Below are 23242 nucleotides of genomic sequence, written 5' to 3'. Positions count from 1 at the left end.
AAGGTACCGTTGGATGCGGAATGCCCGTGGCTCGCCGGATTGACCATCGGCATCTTCGTGCGACTTTAATTAGCCGAGATATTAATTAAAAACTGATTTTCTCCCTACATTTCCCTACGTTTTGCACTTTCTTTCACGGGTTTCCCCTATTTTAGGGATTTGGCCGAGTGCCAAATTCGTTTTTCTCGAATATCTGCGGAACGGCTCCGAGTTGCGATTCGAAACGCATATCCCCGTATTCGAAAAAAATCAACGAATCCGTCGATACCGGTCCCATCTCCGTACGACAATAATCGGCGGAGTTATTAATTAAAAACTGCGAAAACAATAATTTCGGCATTCAGTCTTCCGAGTGGCAACAGTCTCGGCAGTCGTTGGAGATAAAAATACATTGGGAACGCCAAGGCCGTTCGCCACTAAAAAACTAAGAATAAAAAATTAAAATAACTTAAAGGAATAAACTGAAAAGCTAAAAGAAAACTAAAAATAGAAACATTCTCTTCATTTAGTTGTCGTTAGTTGAATGTAGATTGGTTTATGCCCTTGATAAGTCGAGTAAATGACGTCATAGATAAAATAAAAAGTTTTGTTTCCCGGTCTGGCAACAGATCAAATAGAATCAAAAGTTTAGTTTCCTGGTTTGGCAACAAAAAATTTATTTACGAATTTTGGATTTGGAAGGAGACCGTCGCAATTTTTTCCAGCATTTCAAATTTCGTAAATATTCTTATTATTACTCATTGCACTTAATCTTTATTTCTTTTTACAGGTTATTTGATTGTTTTTTGCATTTGTATTTGTAGTTTTAGTAATTTAAAGTAGTATTTTAGACTTTTATATGCTCCTGTTAGTTAAGGACTTGAGAATTCTTTGGAACATTTAACTTTTGTGATATATTTGATATTTTCTTCGTATTTTTTTAAAGATCTATTCGTTCCTATTATATATTTGTGTTTTTGTTGCTTGAAAAATTTCATTTGCGTTTTTTGTTTTTGACATTTTACTGTGTGTGGTAACAACTATCGTTTTAAGGCGATCGAATGTTCTTTTTTTAGATGTATTAGTTCATTTTTGCTTTTAAAATTCAGAATTGATTTCATAACTTTTTAATTTATATTTGCATTTTTACTTTTATTTATTTTGTGTTTGTAATTTTCATTTTCTTTTTATGTGCATTGTTTTCAGATTAGCTGAAATATTAGAAATATTTTCAAAATTGTTAAGTGTGCTTAGAATTTTCATAGTATTTTACCTATATTATTTGTTATTTACCAGCAATTTTGTAATCGGCAAGTTTTGGTCTTACATTTTTGATTTTTTAAAATTAATTAGCTCTTGAGCGTATAATTTTTCATTTAGTGTGGGATTATTATAAAATTTGTGTTGTGTACATTTAGATTGCATTAATTTATTTTCAGGAGTATTGTTTTAACTAGCAAGTTTATTCTTTCATCTTTTACGTTCGGTTATTACTTTTTTAGTTCAGTTATTGCTTTAGTAGAGTAGTATTTTTTTTTTAACGTACTGAAATGCCGAAACGGAAAAGAGGCATTACGGGAGAAGCATTGAGACGGCGAAGAGCTGAAGCACAAAGGTTACGGCGAGCTGCAGAAAATGAAGAAGAAACTGCTACAAGACTGAGCACGCAAGCAGAGCGTCAAGCAAACCTACGTGCTCAAGAAACGAAAGAAGAAACTGTTACGAGACTCAGCAGGAAAGCGCAACGACAAGACAACTTGCGTGCTGAAGAAAGTGAAGGAGAAACCAGTAGGAGATTAAGCATGCAATCAGAACGTCAAGCAAACCTACGCGCTCAAGAAACCGAAGAAGAAACGAGTAGGAGACTAAGCAGGGAAGCGGAAAGACAAGAAAACTTACATGCTCGGGGAAGCGAAGAAGAAACCAACAGGAGGCGCAGACTGGACTCTCATCGTCATCGTCAAGTTCGCGCGGAAGAATCGGAAGAGGATGCTGCTACTCGAAGAACACGAGATGCTGCACGTCACAGACAAGTCCTATCCGAAGAAACCATGTCAGTACGAGAAGACAGACTACGTACAAATGCAGCACAACGTTCGCGTAGCACTCTGCACAGTGCAGGAAGATGTGGACTCGAAGTTTCCGTTGAGCAGCACAGCGCCGGTTCAATGGAAGCTTCCTGCAATCTCTGCAACGGATTGTTCTTTACGGGAGAAAGGAATGCAAGAGGAAGATACATGCACTGCTGTAACAACGGGAAAATTGTCGAAGCTGAAAGAAGATATCCAGAAGATTGGCGCAATTTAATGAATGGGAACCATCCATTTTCTGAAGAGTTTTTTGCCAACATACGCACTTACAACTGCCTGCTCAGTTTTGCTTCATTGGGTGCCAATATAGAAATGCCTTCGGGTTCGGGTCCCTACTGCTTCAGGATTCACGGTGCCATATATCATCGAACGAGCCACCTTCATCCGCCTCATCCCGGTCAAGAACAGTATGCTCAGCTGTACATTTTAGATTCGGATCAAGCCCTCAGGCAGAGAATGAACATATTTGGAAATGTTGCCCTGAACGCAGAACTGCTGAGAAAGTTGGACACAGTTTTAAGGAACCTTAATCCATATGCGGAAGCCTACAAGATGCTGAAGGAATTCGAAGAAGAAACTGTACGAGAGCAAGGTGCCGAAACTGCTGCGGATATCCGCATGTACATCAAGGGTGAAAGTGTTGCTGCGGGTGAGCACAGGGGACGTTACAATGCTCCGAAAGAAAATGAAGTTGCAGTCGTCTTCAAGAGTACGGACGGCGCTCCTCCATCGAACCGAGACATCGTGATCCATCCGAGAGGTGGCGGTCTCATCAACATCAGTACCTTAAATCCCAACTTGGAACCCATGATGTACGTACTTTTCTTTCCTCACGGCGAGCAAGGATTCAGAGTCGGACAGCAATACACAGAGTTACAGTCACAGGGTGTCCGTACGACGAGATTGCTACAACCCGATTTTGTATGGCCGGAAATTGTTTCAGCAGTATCTCGTGGATGCATACGTAAAAGTTGAAGGCAACAGGATTGCTTACCTCCGGAGCCATCAGACGAATCTGAGAGTGGAAACTTACATGGGTCTTGCCGATCACATTTACAGAGTTGGTCAAGAGACGGGCGTCCGCCCTGGAATACCGGTTATACTTCCGTCAACGTTTATAGGAAGCCCTCGCTGCATGCAGCAAAACTATCAGGACTCGATGGCCATTGTGCGCGACTTTGGTAAACCGGATCTGTTTTTGACTTTCACGTGCAACCCTAAATGGCCGGAAATAACAGAAAGCTTATTCCCAGGACAGAAGGCTCACGATCGCCCGGACATCGTTTCGAGGGTATTTGACCTGAAGAAAACGGCTTTGATGCAAGATTTGACAAAGAATCACATCTTAGGTGCGACCATTGCAGATATACACGTCATCGAATTTCAGAAGAGAGGATTGCCTCATATGCACCTTTTGTTGTTTTTAGCGGAAGAAGACAAAATAAGAGATGCAGAGTGCATCGACTCGCTGGTGTGTGCTGAACTTCCAGATGCTACTCGACATCCGGAGCTACACAACATTGTGAAGTCATCGATGATTCACGGACCCTGCGGTGAACTGAATAGAAACTCTCCCTGCATGAGTGATGGTGTATGTTCGAAAGGATTTCCGAAACCGTTTCAGGCAGAAACTAAAGAGAACGTGAATGGCTACCCACTCTACAGAAGAAGGGACGACGGAAACTTTATCGTGATCAAGGGTCATGCCATCGATAACAGATGGGTCGTTCCTTACAATCCGTATTTATCGAAAAAGTACAACGCCCACATAAACGTTGAAGTATGCAGCTCCATAAAATCGGTGAAGTATTTGTTCAAATACGTGTACAAGGGTCATGATGCAGCTAAAGTTGTTCTGGAAGAATCTGGAGATAGAACTTTAATGTGGGACGAGATCAAATGCTTCTTAAATGCAAGATACGTGTCTGCCCCTGAAGCAGCGTGGAGGCTGTTTGAAAAAAGAATGCATTCTAAGTCGCACTCCATCATACGACTACCGATTCATTTGGAAAACCTGCAGCCCGTCTATTTTGCCGAATCCGAAGAAAGGAATGCTTTCCAGAGAGCTGCCGAGAAAAATACCATGCTCACCGGATGGTTTGAACTGAACAGGACAGTTCCCGAAGCGAATGGTTACCTGTATGCCGAAATTCCTAAACATTTCACCTGGAGGAATCATGCCTGGCAGACACGAGTTAGACTTGGAGATTACATCATTTCAAGAATGTATTCTGTTAGCCCGAAAGATGTTGAGCGTTTCCATCTGAGGTTGCTGCTGTGTCACGTTAAAGGAGCGAAGAGTTTTTCCGACTTAAGAACTTACGAAGGTGTGGAGTATTCAACGTTCAAGGAAGCCTGCCGTGCAAGGCATCTGCTGCAAGACGACGAAGAATGGAAAAATACTCTGGCAGAAGCATCAGCTTTTCAAATGCCACCGCAGCTAAGACAGCTTTTTTGCTTCATCTGTGTTTTCTGCAACCCTGCGGAACCCGTCGCTTTGTGGAATGAATTCAAAGAGTCCCTTTCTGAAGATTTTGCGAGATCTTACTCCTTAGAAGACAGTTTCAGCCTTGCACTGAGAAGTATAGAAGACCAGTTAGAAGTGCACAATGTTTCGCTATGTTCTCTTGGTCTCCCGCAACCAACATTGACTGATGCTGTTTCTCTCGAAGTCCCGCAGTTCGATGTCCAGTATGAAAACGAACAAGCCGAAGTGTTCAACGGGATGTTGAATCCTGAACAGAAATTAGTTTACGACTTGGTTTTGGAAGCTGTACGAGATGAGAATCCTAACACACCGAAGACATTTTGTGTTAATGCGTTTGCCGGAGCTGGAATAACTTTCCTTTTTAGGACGATCCTTCATGCTGTTCGAGGAATGGGCCACGTTGCCATTCCCGTTGCGTGGACAGGCATTGCTGCTGTGCTGTTGACCGGTGGAAGAACTGTACACTCTACTTTCAAGTTGCCCGTTCCACTTCTGGAAAATTCTTCGTGCCGTGTGAGACAAGATAGCGCTGAAGGAAGGTACTTGAAGACTGCGAAACTTTTCATATGGGATGAATGCACCATGACGCCTCATTACGCTTTGGAAGCTGTCGACAGATTGCTGAGAGACTTGACCGGACTGGATGTTCCTTTTGGCGGTAAAACCTTAGTTTTAGGAGGTGACTGGAGACAAACATTACCTGTTGTCGCACATGGAAACCGAACTTCTGCGATCGAGAGCTGCCTCAGGAACTCCTTTTTGTGGCCACATTTCAAACAATGCACGCTTTCCACCAATATGCGATTGAATCCGGAAGAACAAGAATTTTCAGAATGCCTTCTGCAGTTGGGAGACGGTCGTCTTAAAAATGACAGTGGCTTGGACGAAGACATTATCGAAATTCCATCTTTGTGTGTGGTCAACAGATCGATAGTAGAAGAAATGTTTGGCTGCAGTAATGAATTCAACTTAGAAGACTTGGCCAGCAAAGCGATTTTATGTCCAAAAAACGAGGAAGCTCTGAAGCTTAATGAAGAAATTCTTTCCACGTTTCCAGGTCAAGTTTTCACGCACTACAGTGCAGACTCGGTTATTTGCGATAACGAAGAAGAACAAGAAACATATCAGCTGGATTTCATCCACAGCCTGACGCCTTCTGGAATGCCACCTCATCGTCTGAATTTGAAAGTTGGAGTTATAGTTATGCTTCTACGAAATCTACATCCATCGGTTGGACTCTGCAACGGAACAAGGCTCATTGTGAAGAGAATTATGCCAAACGTTTTAGATTCTGAAGTCATCTCTGGACAGAATGCTGGATCGAGAGTTTTCATTCCACGTGTTGAAATTTCACCATCAGATTCAAACCTCCCCTTTCAGCTCAAGCGAAGACAGTTTCCTATCAGGCTTGCATTTTGTATGACTATTAATAATTCACAGGGACAGACGCTTAAGAAAGTTGGAATTTATTTACCGCAACCAGTTTTCAGTCATGGAAGGCTTTATGTAGCTTTTTCAAGATGTTCGTCTATGAGGAATGTTCGTGTTTTAGTGAAAGACACCAAGAAGCAAGGCCGTTTGATACCCGCATGTTCTAAAGTATTCACGAGAAATATTGTTTACAGGGAGGTTCTACAGTAAAAAAGTTACTCGAGACATTGAGACAGTGAGATTTTTGCAACACAAAATGAAGTTAATGAAGCCAAAGGAAAAATGAAAAAGATTTGAGATTTTTGGATGACTGGGATAAATTGAAGCAAGTCAAGATGAAGCTGAAACAGTTTGAGAATTATGAATTAGTCGGCTTTTATGTCTGTCGTTACAAAGTGGAATTTGGCGTAGTTAGGCAATCGGAAGCTGTATTATTTTTTCAATGTTGTAAATATTTTTTATAAATTTTCCTTTTCAGGTCTACATGCAATTGAGGTCATTAATTTTATGTATTTTCTTTTTTAGGTATTTATGGAACTGATTTCAATCACATAATTTTTTTTTCAGGTGTATATAGAAATGATTTTATTCAAATTAAAATGTTTTTATACATTTCTTTTCAGATGTATATAGAACTCGTAAATACTTTTTTTCAGGTGTATATAGAAATGATTTCATTCGAATTAAAATGTTTTTCTTTTCAGGTGTACATAGAACATGTAAATTTTTCTTTTCAGATGTAAATAATTTTTCTTATTCATTGCATGCATTTTTGTAAACACACACAAATATATATATATCTTAATTGTGTGTGTATGTATATATATATACAATTGCATCAATATATATATATATATATATATATATATATATATATAGTGATGCAATTTTGTCTATGATTCTGTAACAGCAGACCAGGGAAGGGGCTGATACCTGGGAGAAAAAATAACCCCCTGGTCGATGAGGTTGCAGAGGAGACCCCAGGTGTCAGGCAGTTCATGCCGTCAAAAGCCCACCAATTTTTTCTGTTTACAATTTTTTTTCCGTGCAAGTTTTTGAGTTTAGGATAAACTTATAACTAAGCAATTATTATTATTATTATTATTTCAGATAAATACAGATTGTAGCTCGCCCATTTGGCATACTTACTCGGTGGATTTTAAAAATTATTTTCTGTTTTTCTTTGAACTATTGATGCAATAATTGATTTCATTCACATGAAATATTTTGTTTTGCATGACATTTAATATACTCAAGGGATAGGCCTGTAACGTCTTTCCCAAAGTTGTGTCTTTTATAGACATAGGTACAGTAAAATATTTGACGGGTTCACACGACCGACATTTTATGAAACGTTTGGAAAAGTTTCTGTGTACTGCCCTACTGTGTTATCCAAAGAACAACAGTTGCAGTAGTTGATGATAATGTGTGTACAGCCCCAATAATGGGAGACAAGGACATTTTGGAGTTTGTTCAAAGCTAAAAAAAAATATCATTGATGCAGATTCCGACAAAGAAAACGAAATGAATAATGCAGTTCTCGTGGATGATTTTGTTTCATTGATTTATTTTTATTAAATACGTGCCTATATGCATATCTGTGCAAATAAAATGTACTCTAATAAACTTAATTTTGTTGAAAATGTCCCCCCCCCCCAATATCCTTTAACACGAAAAAATTCTTCAGTCCCTTCGGTTTCGTGTTAATAATAATGAGAATTTTAATCATAGATTTAAAATTATTTTTCTGTTTTTCATTTAAATATAAAATATTTCCACAAATTGAGTGGTTGCAGCCCACCCATCTGCAATACTTACTCGGTACATTTAAAAAATTATTTTCTGTTATTTCTTTATTTTGAATGCGATAAAAACAGGCGACTAATATACAGGCGGTATATACAGGGGATACTGGACACATAAAACACTATTGACACAATATGAGTTATATCCACACAATGATGGAACAAGGTGTGCAGCAGATGTAAGACATGGGCATGATTCACATGATATTTGATTTACTCGAGAGATAGGACTGTAATGAGCAAATGAGTATGTTCCACAAAGTTGCGTAACATTCGAATCCCAGTGAACGGGGTGGCTGCATGGGTGTTTTTGTTATTTTCCCCATGCGTATACGAGCCACTTTCTCTTAAAAAGCCGACAAGAAGGCATCCCTCCCCTTAGGCAGATTGCACTCGAGTGCTTTGCCGTAGTTGAATACTTTACACACGGAGGTAAAAATGACACTTCCTGTGGTCGTTGTCTAATTATTCAAAATATTTTGATAATTGTTATCTGTTCTTAGAATTTTCATAGCATTGCACATATTATTTAACATTATGTTATTTACTAGCAATTTTATAATCTGCAAGTTTTGGTTTTACAATTTTTGATTTTTTAAAATTAACACCTTCTTACACAATTTGCAAATGAGTTCAATAGCCAAACATTCCTTTCATATTACATCTGAAGAACTGTTGTAGCTTTATGCAACAAACATTTCGCTGTTCATTAAAATATAGGAACACTTTTCACTCACATTTTGATTAGAATTTGATGTAGATTGAAATGTTGTTTTCAACTCAGCTGCCTTTACACTCGCAGTTGTATTCACAATTGATTTTCACCCTGGACTTTCATCATTTGTCATATCCGCTAAAGGCGATTTATTTTAAGTTTCAGCAATTTTTTCTGCTGTAACGGCATCTACAAATGACCATCTGCCATGAATATTCTTCACACATGCCACGAGTTTCATTTTAGACCCGCTGATGCTTTGGGTTTATGATACTACTTGCTAATAAATAGTATGCATTATGATAGCATATGTAAAAAAAAAAAAGAAATTTACCAGTATAATCAAAATAGAACAAATTCACGACTAAAATATTATCAAGAGTCTTAGAAGACCCTTCGAAGAACATTTTTAAAAGGTACACAAAGATAAATGACGAACACTCATCAGCTCAAAAACCCACGCATGAAAAATGTAAACAAACGCCGCGGAAAGCAGTTACAGTTACGACTAAGATCAAAGGTTTGCTCGCAGTAAAAAGTATTACTTCCGAGAATGAAAAAATTGTAAAATAATGCTTTTAAATGCTTTCGACTATTTTACAGGCATTTAAATGCCAGTATATATTTACTGTTATGAAACATAATTACAAAAGAGATGTTAAGTATAAAATTTATAGACAGGAGTTGGAGTTTACCAAAAATAATTTAAACAACGAGTATACTGTTGGAATATCACACCCAAAAATTTTCGCGATTACACTTCGTAGAAGTGCCCATTAGCTAATGAGCAGTAAAATCGCTGAACACTGGTAGTTCGGTCCAACTTTCGAATCCCGGAGAACGGCATGGCTGCGTGGGTGTTTTCGTGATTTTCCGCACTGAATACTGGTAGTTTGGTCCAACTTTCGAATCCCGGCGAGCGGGCTGGCTGCATGTGTGTTTTCGTGATTGTCCCCATGCAGAAGATACTACATGCATATGTTAATAAAGCGGGCGCAGCAAATGTAAAATCGCTATACAGTGGTAGTTCGGTCCAACTTTCGAATACCACGAAGGCATCCATCCCCTGAAGTAATGGGCTTCAGCCCGCTCAGCTGGCGGGCTTGCCCGCTAGTCTATACTATTAAAATCTGTGTGCCTCTGTCTGTTTGTGTGTTTGTAACATCATCTCCTCGGGAACGGCTGGGTGTAGAGCTTAGCGGAAGGTACCGTTGGATTCAGAATGCCCGTGGCTCGCCGGATTGACCATCGGCATCTTCGTGCGACTTTAATTAGCCGAGATATTAATTAAAAACTGATTTTCTTCCTACATTTCCCTACGTTTTGCACTTTCTTTCACGGGTTTCCCCTATTTTAGGGATTTGGCCGAGTGCCAAATTCGTTTTTCTCGAATATCTGCGGAACGGCTCCGAGTTGCGATTCGAAACGCATATCCCCGTATTCGAAAAAAATCAACGAATCCATCGATACCGGTCCCATCTTCGTACGACAATAATCGGCGGAGTTATTAATTAAAAACTGCGAAAACGTTATTTCATTTTTCGGAGTGGCAACCGTCTCGGAATTAGCTGAGATAAAATTGCTTTTTCGAAAGCGCCGGGGGGATGACAATTGCTTCCGCTCGAGATTTGTGCTGGCGAAAGGTCACGTGTCAATTTCTTTTTTCTTAAATATCTATGGAACGGCGCTGAGTTGGAATTCGAGGCAGGTGTCTGCGGATTCCAAAAAATTCTACGAATCCAATGATACCATTCTCATCTTCGTAGGACGTTAATCAGCTGAGATATTAATTAAAAACTGTGAAAACGCTAATTTTCGGGCTCATTTTTCCGATTGCAACAGTTTCTTGAATCGCCGCAGATACAAATCAAGGTTATATTCTAAAGTTGAATAAAGCACGCGATTGCATGTTACCTAACTGTATTTTAAAAATATTTCGTTAATGTAGGCATTTTAAATAAACAGCTGCTTTTCACAATTTTTTTTTAATTTCAGGTTAGGATGATTGTCACGTTTAATTCTTTCAATTATATTGAATAAAAGTTATTATATTACATTAAATTTAAATGATGACGTTCTTGAAGTTGTACAACTTTAATCAGCTGGGATATTAATTAAAAAATCTGAAAAAGCTATTTTTTAAAAATATGTTGTTATTTTTTTAATAATAAATTTGATTTTTTGGAATAATATATTTTTTTATGTTATTAGATACGTGCACTTAATTTAGATATTATCTTTTAATGCAAATGATATTTTAAATAAGTTCGCACCAATAAAAATTAAATTCACACTTTTTTTTTTTTTTTTTTAGATTAAAGATTTTTCTTTGCTCCTTTGAGATGGTATACGGTAACTTTCGAATCCCGGTGAGCAGGCAGGCTACACTCATGTTTTTTGTGATTTTACGCATATCTGTTGTGTATGCAGTGTCTTCTGGATGCATAAATGAATAAAGCTGAACTCTGGTAGTTCGGTCCTAATTTCGAATCCCGGCGAACGGGCTGGGTCCATGGGTGTTTGCGTGATTTTACGCATGTGCCTCGTGTACGCAGCATCTTCTGGATGCATAAGTGAATAAAGCGGCCGAAATTCGCTCAAAACCTCTGATTACTGGTAGTTCGGTCCAACTTTCGAATCCAAGCGACCGTGTTGGCTCAATGTGTGTTTCCGGGATTTTTCGCATGTGTAACGTGTATGCGGTATCTTCTGCATGCATACTTGAATAAAGCGGGAGCAGCCCGCGCAAAACTACAGAACACTGGTAGTTCGGTCCAACTTTCGAATTCCGGGGTACTGTACATAAAATTTGGTCGCATACGTGAATACAGCTCGCGGATACCGGGTAAAACCGCTGAACACTGGTAGTTCGGTCAAACATTCGAATCTCTGCGAGCGGGCTGGCTGCATGGGTGTTTTCCTGATTTTCCGCATGTGTATAGTGTATAAAGTGATTTCTGTATGCATATGTGATAAAAGTGGGCGCAGCCTGCTCAAAACCTCTTAACGCTGGTAGTTCGATCCAACTTTCGGTGTCGGCGAACGAGCTGGCTCCCCGGGTGTTTTCTTGCTTTAACTCATGTGTATCGTTTATGCAGTATCCTCTCCATGCTTATGTGTATAAAGCGGGCGCAGCCCGCTCAACAAAATCGCTGAACACTCGTATTTCGGTCCTACTTTCGAATTCCGGGGTACTGTATATAAAATTTGGATGCATACGTGAATACAGCGCGCGGATACCGGGTAAAACCGCTGAACACTGGTAGTTCGCTCAAACTTTCGAATCTCGGCGAGCGGGCTGGCTGCATGGGTGTTTTCGTGATTGTTCGCATGTGTATCGTTTATAAAGTATCTCATGTATGCATACGTGAATAAAGCGGGCACAGAATACTGGTAATGCGGTAATTTCGAATCCCGACGAACTGGCTGGCTCCATGGGTGTTTTCGTGATTTTACGCATGTGTATAGTGTATGGAGTATCTTCTGGGTGTATATGTGAATAAAGCGGGCAGAGCCCGCGCAAAGCCACATAACACTGGTAATTCGGTCCAACTTTCGAATACCGGCGAACAGGCAGGCTCCATGTTTGTTTTCGTGATTTTACGCATGTGTATCGTTTATGCACCATCTTCAGCATGCATACGTGAATAAAGCGGGCACAGCACGCGCAAAATCGCTGAAAAATTGTATTTCGGTCCAACTTTCGAATCGGCAGCGGGTTGGCTGGAGGGGTGTTTTCGTGATTTTACGCATGTGTACGGTGTACGCAGTATCTTTTGCATGCACACGTGAACACTGTTTTGGGCGGGCTCCCGCCCAAAAGCGCTGAACACTGGTATTTCTGTCCAAATTTCGAATACCCGCGAAAGGGCTGGAAGCATGGGTGTTTTCGTGATTTTCCGCATATGTATAGTGTATGCGGTAACTTCTGGATGCATAGGTGAAAAAAGCGGGGGAAGCCCGCGGAATGCCGCTAAAAATGGTAGTTCGGTTCAACTTTTCAATACCGGCCAAATTTAACATAGGATATCTTTTAAAAACGAACAATGATAAGCGGGCTTCAGCCCGCTCAGCTGGCGGGCTTGCCCGCTAGTCTATACTATTAAAATCTGTGCGCGTCTGTCTGTGTGTTTGTGCGTTTGTAACATCATCTCCTCCGGAATGGCTGGGTGCAGAGCTTAGCGGAAGGTACCGTTGGATTCAGAATGTCCGTGGCTCGCCATATTGACCATCGGCATCTTCGTGCGACTTTAATTTGCCGAGATATTAATTAAAAACTCATTTTCTCCCTACATTTCCCTACGTTTTGCATTTTTGGTCGGGTTTACCCTATTTTAGGGATTTGGCTAATTGCCAAATTCATTTTTCTCGAATAACTACGGAACGGCGCCGAGTTGGAATTCGAAACGCATATCACCGGATGCCAAAAAAATCAACGAATCCATCGATACCGGTCCCATCTTCGTACGACAATAATCGGCGGAGTTATTAATTAAAAACTGCGAAAACGTTATTTCATTTTTCGGAGTGGCAACTGTCTCGGAATTAGCTGAGATAAAATTGCTTTTTCGAAAGCGCCGGGGGGGGGGCAATTGCTTCCGTTTCAGATTTGTGCTGGCGAAAGGTCACGTGTCAGTTTCTTTTTTTTTTTTTTCAAATATCTATGGAACCGGGTCGAGTTGGAATTCGAGAGAGGTATCGCCGGATTGCAAAAAATTCTCGGAATCCATTGACACCATTCTCATCTTCGTACGACTTTAATCAGCTGAGATATTAATTAAAAACTGTGAAAATGCTAATTTTCCCCCTCATCTTTCCGAGTGGCTACAGTTTCTTGAACCGCTAGAGATAAAAATCAAGGTTATATTCTGAAGTTTTAATAAAACACGCGATTTCATGTTACCTCACGGTGCATTGAAAATATTTCGTTAATATCAGCATTTTAAACTTACATTCTTTTAATTTCAGGTTTTTATAATTGCCACGATATGTTATTGCCAAATTCTTTTATTACTATTGAGTAAAAGTTGTTATATTACATTAAATTTAAATGATGGCGTTCTTGAAGTTGTACAATTTTAATCAGCTGAGATATTAATTAAAAAATCTGAAAGCGCTATTTTTTTAAAATATGTAATTTTTTTTGGAATAATAAATTTAATCTTTTTGAATAATATATTTTTTCATGGTTTTCGATACGTCTACTTAATTTACATATGCTTTTTGAATTTAAATGATATCGTAAATTAGTTCGCAACAATAATAATTATTAAATTTTTTTTACGATTCAAATTTCTTAATTAAATTTTAATTGAATATGAGCTTTTCCTTGCAGCAACGACGCAAAACAATTATTTAAATTTAATTTAACTTAACTATATTCTTGTGAAACAACTTTGTTGAAACTTTGTGCGGATTCTGTAAATTTAAACATTTTTTTTTCGTTTTGGGTTTTAAATTGAACATGTGATCCTTGGAGACGGTATATGAGAACTTTTTTTATTATAAACTAGCGGGCAAGCCCGCTTATCATTGTTCGTTTTTAAAAGATATCCTATGTTAAATTTGGCCGGTATTGAAAAGTTGAACCGAACTACCATTTTTTAGCGGCATTCCGCGGGCTTCCCCCGCTTTTTTCACCTATGCATCCAGAAGTTACCGCATACACTATACATATGCGGAAAATCACGAAAACACCCATGCTTCCAGCCCTTTCGCGGGTATTCGAAATTTGGACCGAAATACCAGTGTTTAGCGCTTTTGGGCGGGAGCCCGCCCAAAACAGTGTTCACGTGTGCATGCAAAAGATACTGCGTACACCGTACACATGCGTAAAATCACGAAAACACCCCTCCAGCCAGCCCGCTGCCGATTCGAAAGTTGGACCGAAATACAATTTTTCAGCGATTTTGCGCGTGCTGTGCCCGCTTTATTCACGTATGCATGCTGAAGATGGTGCATAAACGATACACATGCGTAAAATCACGAAAACAAACATGGAGCCTGCCTGTTCGCCGGTATTCGAAAGTTGGACCGAATTACCAGTGTTATGTGGCTTTGCGCGGGCTCTGCCCGCTTTATTCACATATACACCCAGAAGATACTCCATACACTATACACATGCGTAAAATCACGAAAACACCCATGGAGCCAGCCAGTTCGTCGGGATTCGAAATTACCGCATTACCTGTATTCTGTGCCCGCTTTATTCACGTATGCATCCATGAGATACTTTATAAATGATACACATGCGAACAATCACGAAAACACCCATGCAGCCAGCCCGCTCGCCGAGATTCTAAAGTTTGAGCGAACTACCAGCGTTCAGCGGTTTTACCCGGTATCCGCGCGCTGTATTCACGTATGCATCCAAATTTTATATACAGTACCCCGGAATTCGAAAGTAGGACCGAAATACCAGTGTTCAGCGATTTTGTGGAGCGGGCTGCGCCCGCTTTATACACATAAGCATGGAGAGGATACTGCATAAACGATACACATGAGTTAAAGCAAGAAAACACCCGGGGAGCCAGCTCGTTCGCCGACACCGAAAGTTGGATCGAACTACCAGCGTTAAGAGGTTTTGAGCAGGCTGCGCCCACTTTTATCACATATGCATCCAGAAATCACTTTATACACTATACACATGCGGAAAATCAGGAAAACACCCATGCAGCCAGCCCGCTCGCAGAGATTCGAATGTTTGACCGAACTACCAGTGTTCAGCGGTTTTACCCGGTATCCGCGCGCTGTATTCACGTATGCGACCAAATTTTATGTACAGTACCCCGGAATTCGAAAGTTGGACCGAACTACCAGTGTTCTGTAGTTTTGCGCGGGCTGCTCCCGCTTTATTCAAGTATGCATGCAGAAGATACCGCATACACGTTACACATGCGAAAAATCCCGAAAACACACATTGAGCCAACACGGTCGCTTGGATTCGAAAGTTGGACCGAACTACCAGTAATCAGAGGTTTTCAGCGAATTTTGGCCGCTTTATTCACTTATGCATCCAGAAGATGCTGCGTACACGAGGCACATGCGTAAAATCACGCAAACACCCATGGACCCAGCCCGTTCGCCGGGATTCGAAATTAGGACCGAACTACCAGAGTTCAGCTTTATTCATTTATGCATCCAGAAGACACTGCATACACAACAGATATGCGTAAAATCACAAAAAACATGAGTGTAGCCTGCCTGCTCACCGGGATTCGAAAGTTACCGTATACCATCTCAAAGGAGCAAAGAAAAATCTTTAATCTAAAAAAAAAAAAAAAAAAGTGTGAATTTAATTTTTATTGGTGCGAACTTATTTAAAATATCATTTGCATTAAAAGATAATATCTAAATTAAGTGCACGTATCTAATAACATAAAAAAATATATTATTCCAAAAAATCAAATTTATTATTAAAAAAATAACAACATATTTTTAAAAAATAGCTTTTTCAGATTTTTTAATTAATATCCCAGCTGATTAAAGTTGTACAACTTCAAGAACGTCATCATTTAAATTTAATGTAATATAATAACTTTTATTCAATATCAATAAAAGAATTAACGTGACAATAATCCTAACCTGAAAATAAAAAAAAATTGTGAAAAGCAGCTGTTTATTTAAAATGCCTACATTAACGAAATATTTTTAAAATACAGTTAGGTAACATGCAATCGCGTGCTTTATTCAACTTTAGAATATAACCTTGATTTGTATCTGCGGCGATTCAAGAAACTGTTGCAATCGGAAAAATGAGCCCGAAAATTAGCGTTTTCACAGTTTTTAATTAATATCTCAGCTGATTAACGTCCTACGAAGATGAGAATGGTATCATTGGATTCGTAGAATTTTTTGGAATCCGCAGACACCTGCCTCGAATTCCAACTCAGCGCCGTTCCATAGATATTTAAGAAAAAAGAAATTGACACGTGACCTTTCGCCAGCACAAATCTCGAGCGGAAGCAATTGTCATCCCCCCGGCGCTTTCGAAAAAGCAATTTTATCTCAGCTAATTCCGAGACGGTTGCCACTCCGAAAAATGAAATAACGTTTTCGCAGTTTTTAATTAATAACTCCGCCGATTATTGTCGTACGAAGATGGGACCGGTATCGATCTATTCGTTGATTTTTTTCGAATACGGGGATATGTGTTTCGAATCGCAACTCGGAGCCGTTCCGCAGATATTCGAGAAAAACGAATTTGGCACTCGGCCAAATCCCTAAAATAGGGGAAACCCGTGAAAGAAAGTGCAAAACGTAGGGAAACGTAGGGAGAAAATCAGTTTTTAATTAATATCTCGGCAAATTAAAGTCGCACGAAGATGCCGATGGTCAATATGGCGATCCACGGGAATTCTGAATCCAAAGGTACCTTCCGCTAAGCTCTACACCCAGCCGTTCTTGAGAAGATGATGTTACAAACACACAAACAGACAGAGACACACAGATTTTAATAGTATAGACTAGCGGGCAAGCCCGCCAGCTGAGCGGGCTGAAGCCCATTACTTCAGGGGATGGATGCCTTCGTGGTATTCGAAAGTTGGACCGAACTACCACCGTATAGCGATTTTACATTTGCTGCGCCCGCTTTATTAACATATGCATGTAGTATCCTCTGCATGGGGACAATCACGAAAACACACATGCAGCCAGCCCGCTCGCCGGGATTCGAAAGTTGGACCAAACTACCAGTATTCAGTGCGGAAAATCACGAAAACACCCACGCAGCCATGCCGTTCTCCGGGATTCGAAAGTTGGACCGAACTACCAGTGTTCAGCGATTTTACTGCTCATTAGCTAATGGGCACTTCTACGAAGTGTAATCGCGAAAATTTTTGGGTGTGATATTCCAACAGTATACTCGTTGTTTAAATTATTTTTGGTAAACTCCAACTCCTGTCTATAAATTTTATACTTAACATCTCTTTTGTAATTATGTTTCATAACAGTAAATATATACTGGCATTTAAATGCCTGTAAAATAGTCGAAAGCATTTAAGAGCATTTAAAATAGTCGAAAGCATTTAAAAGCATTATTTTACAATTTTTTCATTCTCGGAAGTAATACTTTTTACTGCGAGCAAACCTTTGATCTTAGTCGTAACTGTAACTGCTTTCCGCGGCGTTTGTTTACATTTTTCATGCGTGGGTTTTTGAGCTCATGAGTGTTCGTCATTTATCTTTGTGTACCTTTTAAAAATGTTCTTCGAAGGGTCTTCTAAGACTCTTGATAATATTTTAGTCGTGAATTTGTTCTATTTTGATTATACTGGTAAATTTCTTTTTTTTTTTTTACATATGCTATCATAATGCATACTATTTATTAGCAAGTAGTATCATAAACCCAAAGCATCAGCGGGTCTAAAATGAAACTCGTGGCATGTGTGAAGAATATTCATGGCAGATGGTCATTTGTAGATGCCGTTACAGCAGAAAAAATTGCTGAAACTTAAAATAAATCGCCTTTAGCGGATATGACAAATGATGAAAGTCCAGGGTGAAAATCAATTGTGAATACAACTGCGAGTGTAAAGGCAGCTGAGTTGAAAACAACATTTCAATCTACATCAAATTCTAATCAAAATGTGAGTGAAAAGTGTTCCTATATTTTAATGAACAGCGAAATGTTTGTTGCATAAAGCTACAACAGTTCTTCAGATGTAATATGAAAGGGAATGTTTGGCTATTGAACTCATTTGCAAATTGTGTAAGAAGGTGTTAATTTTAAAAAATCAAAAATTGTAAAACCAAAACTTGCAGATTATAAAATTGCTAGTAGATAACATAATGTTAAATAATATGTGCAATGCTATGAAAATTCTAAGAACAGATAACAATTATCAAAATATTTTGAATAATTAGGCAACGACCACAGGAAGTGTCATTTTTACCTCCGTGTGTAAAGTATTCAACTACGGCAAAGCACTCGAGTGCAATCTGCCTAAGGGGAGGGATGCCTTCTTGTCGGCTTTTTAAGAGAAAGTGGCTCGTATACGCATGGGGAAAATAACAAAAACACGCATGCAGCCACCCTGTTCACTGGGATTCGAATGTTACGCAACTTTGTGGAACATACTCATTTGCTCATTACAGTCCTATCCCTCGAGTAAATCAAATATCATGTGAATCATGCCCATGTCTTACATCTGCTGCACACCTTGTTCCATCATTGTGTGGATATAACTCATATTGTGTCAATAGTGTTTTATGTGTCCAATATCCCCTGTATATACCGCCTGTATATTAGTCGCCTGTTTTTATCGCATTCAAAATAAAGAAATAACAGAAAATAATTTTTTAAATGTACCGAGTAAGTATTGCAGATGGGTGGGCTGCAACCACTCAATTTGTGGAAATATTTTATATTTAAATGAAAAACAGAAAAATAATTTTAAATCTATGATTAAAATTCTCATTATTATTAACACGAAACCGAAGGGACTGAAGAATTTTTTCGTGTTAAAGGATATTGGGGGGGGGGATATTTTCAACAAAATTAAGTTTATTAGAATACATTTTATTTGCACAGATATGCATATAGGCACGTATTTAATAAAAAAAATCAATGAAACAAAATCATCCACGAGAACTGCATTATTCATTTCGTTTTCTTTGTCGGAATCTGCATCAATGATATTTTTTTTTAGCTTTGAACAAACTCCAAAATGTCCTTGTCTCCCATTATTGGGGCTGTACAGACACTATCATCAACTACTGCAACTGTTGTTCTTTGGATAACACAGTAGGGCAGTACACAGAAACTTTTCCAAACGTTTCATAAAATGTCGGTCGTGTGAACCCGTCAAATATTTTACTGTACCTATGTCTATAAAAGACACAACTTTGGGAAAGACGTTACAGGCCTATCCCTTGAGTATATTAAATGTCATGCAAAACAAAATATTTTATATGAATGAAATCAATTATTGCATCAATAGTTAGAAGAAAAACAGAAAATAATTTTTAAAATCCACCGAGTAAGTATGCCAGATGGGCGAGCTACAATCTGTATTTATCTGAAATAATAATAATAATAATAATTGCTTAGTTATAAGTTTATCCTAAACTCAAAAACTTGCACGGAAAAAAAATTGTAAACAGAAAAAATTGGTGGGCTTTTGACGGCATGAACTGCCTGACACCTGGGGTCTCCTCTGCAACCTCATCGACCAGGGGGTTATTTTTTCTCCCAGGTATCAGCCCCTTCCCTGGTCTGCTGTTACAGAATCATAGACAAAATTGCATCACTATATATATATATATATATATATATATATAGTGATGCAATTGTATATATATATACATACACACACAATTAAGATATATATATATTTGTGTGTGTTTACAAAAATGCATGCAATGAATAAGAAAAATTCTTTACATCTGAAAAGAAAAATTTACATGTTCTATGTACACCTGAAAAGAAAAACATTTTAATTCGAATGAAATCATTTCTATATACACCTGAAAAAAAGTATTTACAAGTTCTATGTACATCTGAAAAGAAATGTATAAAAACATTTTAATTTGAATAAAATCATTTCTATATACACCTGAAAAAAAAAATTATGTGATTGAAATCAGTTCCATAAATACCTAAAAAAGAAAATACATAAAATTAATGACCGCAATTGCATGTAGACCTGAAAAGGAAAATTTATAAAAAATATTTACAACATTGAAAAAATAATACAGCTTCCGATTGCCTAACTACGCCAAATTCCTCTTTGTAACGACAGACATAAAAGCCGACTAATTCATAATTCTCAAACTGTTTCAGCTTCATCTTGACTTGCTTCAATTTATCCCAGTCATCCAAAAATCTCAAATCTTTTTCATTTTTCCTTTGGCTTCATTAACTTCATTTTGTGTTGCAAAAATCTCACTGTCTCAATGTCTCGAGTAACTTTTTTACTGTAGAACCTCCCTGTAAACAATATTTCTCGTGAATACTTTAGAACATGCGGGTATCAAACGGCCTTGCTGCTTGGTGTCTTTCACTAAAACACGAACATTCCTCATAGACGAACATCTTGAAAAAGCTACATAAAGCCTTCCATGACTGAAAACTGGTTGCGGTAAATAAATTCCAACTTTCTTAAGCGTCTGTCCCTGTGACTTATTAATAGTCATACAAAATGCAAGCCTGATAGGAAACTGTCTTCGCTTGAGCTGAAAGGGGAGGTTTGAATCTGATGGTGAAAGTTCAACACGTGGAATGAAAACTCTCGATCCAGCATTCTGTCCAGAGATGACTTCAGAATCTAAAACGTTTGGCATAATTCTCTTCACAATGAGCCTTGTTCCGTTGCAGAGTCCAACCGATGGATGTAGATTTCGTAGAAACATAACTATAACTCCAACTTTCAAATTCAGACGATGAGGTGGCATTCCAGAAGGCGTCAGGCTGTGGATGAAATCCAGCTGATATGTTTCTTGTTCTTCTTCGTTATCGCAAATAACCGAGTCTGCACTGTAGTGCGTGAAAACTTGACCTGGAAACGTGGAAAGAATTTCTTCATTAAGCTTCAGAGCTTCCTCGTTTTTTGGACATAAAATCGCTTTGCTGGCCAAGTCTTCTAAGTTGAATTCATTACTGCAGCCAAACATTTCTTCTACTATCGATCTGTTGACCACACACAAAGATGGAATTTCGATAATGTCTTCGTCCAAGCCACTGTCATTTTTAAGACGACCGTCTCCCAACTGCAGAAGCCATTCTGAAAATTCTTGTTCTTCCGGATTCAATCGCATATTGGTGGAAAGCGTGCATTGTTTGAAATGTGGCCACAAAAAGGAGTTCCTGAGGCAGCTCTCGATCGCAGAAGTTCGGTTTCCATGTGCGACAACAGGTAATGTTTGTCTCCAGTCACCTCCTAAAACTAAGGTTTTACCGCCAAAAGGAACATCCAGTCCGGTCAAGTCTCTCAGCAATCTGTCGACAGCTTCCAAAGCGTAATGAGGCGTCATGGTGCATTCATCTCCCATATGAAAAGTTTCGCAGTCTTCAAGTACCTTCCTTCAGCGCTATCTTGTCTCACACGGCACGAAGAATTTTCCAGAAGTGGAACGGGCAACTTGAAAGTAGAGTGTACAGTTCTTCCACCGGTCAACAGCACAGCAGCAATGCCTGTCCACGCAACGGGAATGGCAACGTGGCCCATTCCTCGAACAGCATGAAGGATCGTCCTAAAAAGGAAAGTTATTCTAGCTCCGGCAAACGCATTAACACAAAATGTCTTCGGTGTGTTAGGATTCTCATCTCGTACAGCTTCCAAAACCAAGTCGTAAACTAATTTCTGTTCAGCATTCAACATCCCGTTGAACACTTCGGCTTGTTCGTTTTCATACTGGACATCGAACTGCGGGACTTCGAGAGAAACAGCATCAGTCAATGTTGGTTGCGGGAGACCAAGAGAACATAGCGAAACATTGTGCACTTCTAACTGGTCTTCTATACTTCTCAGTGCAAGGCTGAAACTGTCTTCTAAGGAGTAAGATCTCGCAAAATCTTCAGAAAGGGACTCTTTGAATTCATTCCACAAAGCGACGGGTTCCGCAGGGTTGCAGAAAACACAGATGAAGCAAAAAAGCTGTCTTAGCTGCGGTGGCATTTGAAAAGCTGATGCTTCTGCCAGAGTATTTTTCCATTCTTCGTCGTCTTGCAGCAGATGCCTTGCACGGCAGGCTTCCTTGAACGTTGAATACTCCACACCTTCGTAAGTTCTTAAGTCGGCAAAACTCTTCGCTCCTTTAACGTGACACAGCAGCAACCTCAGATGGAAACGCTCAACATCTTTCGGGCTAACAGAATACATTCTTGAAATGATGTAATCTCCAAGTCTAACTCGTGTCTGCCAGGCATGATTCCTCCAGGTGAAATGTTTAGGAATTTCGGCATACAGGTAACCATTCGCTTCGGGAACTGTCCTGTTCAGTTCAAACCATCCGGTGAGCATGGTATTTTTCTCGGCAGCTCTCTGGAAAGCATTCCTTTCTTCGGATTCGGCAAAATAGACGGGCTGCAGGTTTTCCAAATGAACCGGTAGTCGTATGATGGAGTGCGACTTAGAATGCATTCTTTTTTCAAACAGCCTCCACGCTGCTTCAGGGGCAGACACGTATCTTGCATTTAAGAAGCATTTGATCTCGTCCCACATTAAAGTTCTATCTCCAGATTCTTCCAGAACAACTTTAGCTGCATCATGACCCTTGCACACGTATTTGAACAAATACTTCACCGATTTTATGGAGCTGCATACTTCAACGTTTATGTGGGCGTTGTACTTTTTCGATAAATACGGATTGTAAGGAACGACCCATCTGTTATCGATGGCATGACCCTTGATCACGATAAAGTTTCCGTCGTCCCTTCTTCTGTAGAGTGGGTAGCCATTCACGTTCTCTTTAGTTTCTGCCTGAAACGGTTTCGGAAATCCTTTCGAACATACACCATCACTCATGCAGGGAGAGTTTCTATTCAGTTCACCGCAGGGTCCGTGAATCATCGATGACTTCACAATGTTGTGTAGCTCCGGATGTCGAGTAGCATCTGGAAGTTCAGCACACACCAGCGAGTCGATGCACTCTGCATCTCTTATTTTGTCTTCTTCCGCTAAAAACAACAAAAGGTGCATATGAGGCAATCCTCTCTTCTGAAATTCGATGACGTGTATATCTGCAATGGTCGCACCTAAGATGTGATTCTTTGTCAAATCTTGCATCAAAGCCG

Source organism: Stegodyphus dumicola, chromosome 8, assembly GCF_044657685.1.
Source record: "Stegodyphus dumicola isolate Sdum_Otavi_A_Nest chromosome 8, ASM4465768v1".
In the NCBI taxonomy this organism is placed as follows: Eukaryota; Metazoa; Arthropoda; class Arachnida; order Araneae; family Eresidae; genus Stegodyphus; species Stegodyphus dumicola.
This window is presented reverse-complemented; position numbering follows the sequence as displayed.